General features: G+C 42.0%; 1 pseudogene across 1 annotated transcript; it reads right to left on the reverse strand.

The window, feature by feature from the left end:
• Positions 1–4,673: 4,673 nt before the first annotated feature.
• On the reverse strand, positions 4,674–6,944 carry LOC311105732 (large ribosomal subunit protein bL28m-like; annotated as a pseudogene). The gene is made up of 8 exons (XR_014615841.1): positions 6,857–6,944; positions 6,420–6,505; positions 6,151–6,340; positions 5,943–6,000; positions 5,689–5,761; positions 5,419–5,553; positions 5,119–5,208; positions 4,674–4,965 (listed from the first exon to the last, which is right to left on the reverse strand). The product of XR_014615841.1 is annotated as a large ribosomal subunit protein bL28m-like (transcript).
• Positions 6,945–7,449: the final 505 nt, after the last annotated feature.

Consider the following 7,449-nt stretch of genomic DNA (forward strand, 5'->3'; position numbering starts at 1 on the left):
AAGAGATTTTCCAAGTAGTCATAAGAAAGCATAGACATGAACATTCCCATTGCACTAAGAGTCATACCTCCTCATTCCAGAGACAACATTTTAGCTTTCACCACTACTGTGAAAAGGTTAACATTACACACCCAAACACTTGGTTTAAGTTCACCACAGCAAGTCTCTGAGTTGTTGACTTATTACTATCAATCATTGACTGTTTGACATCTAAGGTTACCTTGTAGTGAGTGTGAACTGCACCTACCCACTCAGTGGGGTTATTCCCTATAATATAAGGACAATAGTGGGAAGACAAAATGGAGTGAGCAAATACAAAGAACTGGCAGCTAATAAGGGACTTGGATATTGAAAATTCCCATCTATAAAGGATATTGAAAATTTCCATCTATAAACATGCTGATTGAGGGAGTTGAAATGTCCTATGTGTGGCCATACAACAATCCCCCATCTCCTCCTCAAACCATCGATAGATCTTACTCACATATTACTTACTGTATGTTCTGCAAATGTGTTTGAATGCAAATGAGAATGTGTGACATAACAAAGTCAACGTCTAACCTCTCCTCTCTCCACCTTTTTTGAATCTTTGTGACATATTATTCAACATTTTTGTAGAATATATAAAATGAATTAAAACTAGATTGTCCTAAATGTGGAACGATTAAATAATTTCACTTATGTTGCAGGATGAAACTTAATTACCGTATAACAGAATTACAGGAGTGAAGTTTGCTATAAGGATGAGCGATGATGAGGCCTGCTAGTTGTACAGTATGACTAGGCAGTTTTCCTTGCACTCCATTTTAGCAGACTCTACTGCTCCCTAGTGGTTTTGGACAGGGTTGGGGAGTAACTGATTACATTTATAATCAGTTAATGATTACTTATTGGATTACTTTTAAATTAAGAACGGATGTTTACGGAAACATCTCAAAGACATTCAATTCAGCATTGAAAAAAGGCGCAAGTTTGACCACAAGTCAGAGACGACTATGATGACACAACAAATGCATTTGATGGATATGTTTTGTCTTCTAATGCCTCTTAAGGGGAAAGTAATCAGATTATGTTACTGAGTTTAGGTAATCCAAAAGTGACATAAGGGGAAAGTAATCAGATTATGTTACTGAGTTTAGGTAATCCAAAAGTGACGTAACTGATTACAATTTTGAACAGGTAATTAGTAACTGTTCAGATTACATTTAGAAAGTAACCTACCCAACCCTGGTTTAAGAACATTGAATGTTGATGGCCCTACACAGTGGGACTCAGCTGTAATGTATCCTGGGCAACATTAACACAACCAGTCACAAAGTCTGCATCTACACAGGCAGCCCAATTCTGATCTATTGCCCAATTATTTGCAAAATAACTGATCAGATTTATCAAAATACCAATTAGTGGCAAAATATCTGAATTGGGCTGCCTGACAAAATGTAAATACATACAATCATGATGGAATGGAACAAAGCACTCAATTAGCACATCTTGTCAAATTCAAAGTAGTTGAGAAGCTAAGTCTCAAGTCACAATGATCAGGTGATGTCACATGCCCATATTCAAATCTATAGTATACTACACTGTCATTCCATTCACTATCTTTGCAATAAAATAATTTAAGACACTGATCACACAGCAAATGAGGCATATTCCCTGAAAAATGATCCACACACAGTATATTTCACTGTTTAATGCTTAGTTTGCATACTGTGCATTCCCATCGAAGACCCTGCCTGTGTAATGGCATAAAGACAGGTTTACAAAAAGGAATGGGCCTATGGGGAAAATTAGTGCTATCTTACATTATATTTAGAGTAGTAAGGGTAATTCCAGTCTTTGGCATACAACATCGCCTATCCTTATAAGGTGAGGATGAACCTGTTGACAGGTAATTGTTGAGAACTCCTCCTCTGTTGCTAGGTTACAACACTCACGGGAGTCCCCCAAATAACAGGGACTCCCCTCCCTACAAGTGTAGTAACCACACCCCATTTGGTAATGGAAACAGTTACAGTGGACATGTGCAGGCACACTGAAGGAGCCGAAAGCGAAAGCAAGGAGCCGAAAGCGAAAGCCACACAAAAAAACAGTGTTTACTGAAGAGCCAAGCAACTCAATAATATAATTGTGTACCATATAAGGGATATCATAGACAATGGTGTATGTGGTCTTTGTAACATTTACAGTGGGGGAAAAAAGTATTTAGTCAGCCACCAATTGTGCAAGTTCTCCCACTTAAAAAGATGAGAGAGGCCTGTAATTTTCATCATAGGTACACGTCAACTATGACAGACAAATTGAGAAAAGAAAATTGCACAATTGGTGGCTGACTAAATACTTTTTCCCCCCACTGTAAGTGAGTTAAGGGGTGTGTGGTGTAAATAAAATGAACTCCATCTTGCCTTATAGTCCTTGTAATCTCCCAAGAATCACAAACAGAGTGGGACATTACACAGCTGTTGTTGTGTTACAGCCTGAATTCAAAATGGATTAAATAAATGTTTTACTCTCACCCATCTACACACAATACCCCAAAATGACAAAGTGAAAACATGTTTTAAGATATTTTGGCAAATCTATTTCAAATGAAATATCAAATTGACATAAGTATTCACAACCCTCTGCTATGACACTCCAAATTGAGCTCAGGTGCATTCCTTGAGATGCCATTACAACTTCATTGGAGTCCACCTGTGGCCAATTCAATTGTTTGTACATTGATTTAGAAAGAAACATACCTTTCTATATAAGGTCCCACAGTTGACAGTGGTGCATGTCAGAGCAGAAACTATACCATGAATTTCAAGGAACTATCCATAGATCTCAGAGATTTCTGGAGTATTGAAGGTTTCCAAGAGCATAGTGGTCTCCATCATTGGGAAAAATATGGAACTACCCAGACTCTGCCTAGAGCTGGCTGTCCGACCAAACTGAGCAACCAGGCAAGAAGGACCTTGGTCAGAGAGGTGACAGAACTACATAGTTCCTTGGCTGAGATGGGAAAACCTGCCAACAGTCTCTACAGCACTTCACTAATCTGGGGTTTATGGGAGAGTGGCCAGACCGAAGCCACTCCTGAGAAAATACACATGACAGCATACCTGGAGTTTGCGAAAAGGCACGTGAAAGACAGAACATAAGGCAAAAGATTCTATGGTCTGATGAGACAAACATTTATTTATTTGTCCTGAATGCAAAGCGTTATGTCAGGAGAAAATCAGTATCAGCTCATCACCCATCTAACACCATCCCTACCGTGAAGCATGGTGGTGGCAACATCATGCTATGGGGATGCTTTTCAGAAGCAGGGACTGGTAGACTGGTAAGGATAAAGGGAACAATGAATGGAGCCAAATACAGGCAAATCCTTGATGAGAACCTGCTTCAGAGTGAAAGTGACCATAGACTGGGGCGACGATTTACATTCCAACAGGACAATGACCCCAAGCATAGAGCCAAAGCAATGCTGGAATGGCTTCAGAATAAGAATGTGACAGTCCTTGAGTGGCCCAGCCAAAGCCCAGACTTGAATCCCATTGAAAATATGTAGAAAGACTTGAAAATTGCTGTTCACCGCCACTCCCCATCTAATTTAACAGAGCTTGAGAAAATCTGCAAGGAAGAATGGGAGACAATCCCCAAATCCAGATGTGCAAAGCTGAAACCGACATACCCAAGACGACTCAAAGTTGTAATCGCTGCCAAAGGTGCTTCTACAAAGTATTGACTCGGGTGTGAATACTCAAGAAACATGGGACCAACACTTTACACATTGCGTTTATATTTTTGTTCAGTATATGAATTGTTGTTAGTTTGTTTATCAACATATGATTGTGTTTCTATCTCCTGCCTTGGTATAGGCTCCGAGATGAAATAGGCTATGATGTGGCGCTCCTATCGCAAAGCAATACCGTCAAATATATTAAATAGGGCTACCGGTCTATTTACTTCGGAGCATGCTTGGCTATTGAATGAGCGATGGATAAATGGTAGGCTAATATTTGGGTCGTTCTACCAATTTGGTGCCTTTTGAGAAGTGTGACTTGGTAAAAAAAACTTTTTTGACCTAATTTGATAAATACCAACCTTTGTGGGAAAACTAGTACACGCAGGGTTTAGAGTATTTTTTTGTGCACACACACACCTTTGATAAATGAGGCCCCTGGCTGTCTTCTATCATTCTTAAATGATGATACTGAAAAAGTGGTAATGACTTCCATCTAGAGGATAAACTGGAGTATGACAGTCTAGATCACATTTACATTTTAGTCATTTTAGCAGACGCTCTTATCCAGAGCGACTTACAGTTAGTGAGCGACTTACAGTTAGTGAGTGCATACATTATTTGTAATACTAGCCCCCCGTGGGAATCGAACCCACAACCCTGGCGTTGCCATGCTCTACCAACTGAGCTACATCCCTGCCGGCCATTCCCTCCCCTACCCTGGACGACGGGCCAATTGTGCGCCGCCCCATGGGTCTCCCGGTCGCGGCCGGCTACAACAGAGCATGGATTCGAACCAGGATCTCTAGTGGCACAGCTAGCATTGCGATGCAGTGCCTTAGACCACTGCGCCACTCGGGATGACGAGATTAGGCATCAAGAGCGCAGTACAGTATACAACTAACCACAACACTAACTAAGAAACTGGCAATAAAAACTCATTAAAAAATGTGAATATTTTATTCCTTAGACAAATGATTTATCACTGATCAAGGAAAGTATCACCATCAAACAGAAGAATGTGGAATATTTACATGGTAACAACCCAGATGGAGATAGGTCCAAATCAGCTGCTGAAAAATAGAACCTGAATAAATAAGTGTCTTTCAATGGGACCAACTGACCACCAAGTGTCACCGTCAACAGGAAGTGACCTCAGTGCTCCTCAGGAAATGGCCCTTACTTCTTCTCCACCAGCTGTGGTTCAGAGGCTCCGGCTTGAACAGAGGCTCCGGCTCCTGGGACACAAAACAATAGAGTCCAGTTAGCGAGAGTATGGGACAGAGCAGATACAATATAAAATCAGTCAATATCGACCGTGCATGTTTACCCTTGCAGGGTGATTACTGAGGGACACCATATGTTCCATGTGACTGAAACGATGCAGTTACCTTGTGCTCCAGTTGTCTCTGTTTCTCCACAGCCTCATCCACACTCAGGCCAACCCACTCAGCCTCCTCTGTAGGGATCTCAAACTGCTGCTGGGGGCAATGGAAGAGGGCAGAATGAGATTGCGAGGGAGAGAGATAGAGATAGTTAAAAGATCTCATTACATTATCTACAACATTTGTGCAGCACTTTCACTGACTTTATGAACTGTTGCATCATCTCCTATAGCAACTTGATGAAAGCTCAAGACAAAAGTGTGTTGGAACTTCAAACCGTCATGGTCCAAAACATAACGAACCCACCTTGTACTTGGTGTAGATCTTCTCCCTCTTGGCAGGGTCCTCTGGGTAGAGCTGGGTGTCTTTAAAGGCCAGCCTCAGGAGCATGGCCCGCCTCAGGTCCATTCCTAGCTTGGAGTTCAGGTCCTCCTTTGGTGTCTGGAGGAGAATCAATCAAGTCATTGGATGATGAAACCCACGCTGTGTCATCTTCTCAAAACACTGCACGTTGGACAATTTACATATCTCCACACACTATAGCTAAAGATGACAACATGCAGCCTCCTCTCTCACCCTCAGGATGTAATTGTCAAAGCCGTAGGCGGCATCGATGAGGTCTAGGGTGCGTGCCTTGATGGTGAACTTACATTTGACATTTTAGTCATTTAGCAGACGCTCTTATCCAGAGCGACTTACATGAGCAATTAGGGTTAAGTGCCTTGCTTAAGGGCACATCGACAGATTTTTCACCTAGTCGGCTCGGGGATTAGAACCAGAGACCTTTCGGTTACCTGCCGCCCTACTCTACTTGTGGTTGAGGATCTCACTGTACATCTCTCTGGTGAACAGCTGTGGCTTCCAGACTCTTTCCAGCCTGGTGGATAGCTGAGGAGAGAGACAATGTTAGGATACATGCTCAGATATAGAATAAAGTGTGTCTGTGAATACAGGGAACAAAAAAAATGGTCATGATGTTCATTAATGCTCTACATAGTACTCACTTTGTCATTGTTGGCATATCTGAAGCCTATGGGCCTCCCCATAGGCCGTCCTGGGACTCTGGGGGGGTAGTAGATGGGGATGGGGACGTCTTGTACCCGCTCCTTACGCCCTGTTTTGGGGTTGGCCCTGCACTTGACTCCCAGGGCCTTCCAGTGGACCGGGGTGGGCTGCGTGGTCTCCTCCAGAGAGCGGAGGTAGTGTTTGGGGAGGCGGGCATAGATTTTTCACCTTTATTTAACCAGGTAAGCCAGTTGAGAACAAGTTCTCATTTACAGCTGCGACCTGGCCAAGATAAAGCTAAGTTTGCTTCAGTTTCAGGGCTTCCCAGATCTTTGGGGGGTACTTGTGGAGAGGCATGGTCACTTGAATGGTGTTGACACACGCCTAGCTGGGGAAACAAAAATATAATTGGGCAAAGTTGGGTCTTATTTACAATTCCTTTATTCCTTCCTTAAAGGAATCTCGTTGCATTTAATTGTGCGTGTGTTAAACTCATTGTTAGACAAGAGCAAGGTAAGATTAAATAGCTATATCAATATAAATATGGATGAGTCTGTGTAGCTAGCTACTAGCTAGCTAGATGTTGCTGCTGGGTTGTCTGGCAGTCAACAGCGAGCAATCCCGCACATTGGGATTACTAAACTACCAAGCTGGATAGGACAGCTATAAAGCTATTTATAATATCATTTCAAAATTGTTGCCAAATACTAGTTTCTACTCAGTTCAAACAGCAATTTACCTTTGAATTGGATAAACGACAAATTACACCATCAGATGCAGTTTATTTCTCTCCACGTTACATAATCAAGGACATGCAAACTTTCCGTACAAGATGGTGCCGCCCACTCCAACAAGAACATTGATTGGTTAAGAAATAAGACGCCAAAGTGGTGATTGGTTTATCGGGCTTGCCAGTCATTATGTACATTCGGTCTGGTTCGTTGAAGGATGCATATAATTTGCGACACGCCGCGCAGCACCAGATTTTAGACAGTTTTGAGTGACCTATCATCTCATTTTAACAGACGCTGTAATTCAGAAGCAATTAGTGTTAAATGCCTTGTTCAAGGGCACATCGACAGATTTTTCACCTTGTCGGTGATTCGAATCAGTGGCCCTTCGGTAACTGGCCCAACGCTCTAACCGCTAGGCCACCTCGCATCATCAATACCCATATGTATCACAAAGCATGATTCTGTTGAAATAAAACTTTCGAACGAAACAACAAGATACGTTCATTTCTTTCCAAGAGCGCAATTACAATGTTTTCTTCTGCGAATTCCTTTGAACATTGTTGGGGATCAAAGTCCATACATTAGAGCGTTCATAAAT

The sequence above is a fragment of the Coregonus lavaretus genome (assembly GCF_964263955.1).
Source record: "Coregonus lavaretus genome assembly, chromosome: 30".
In the NCBI taxonomy this organism is placed as follows: domain Eukaryota; kingdom Metazoa; phylum Chordata; class Actinopteri; order Salmoniformes; family Salmonidae; genus Coregonus; species Coregonus lavaretus.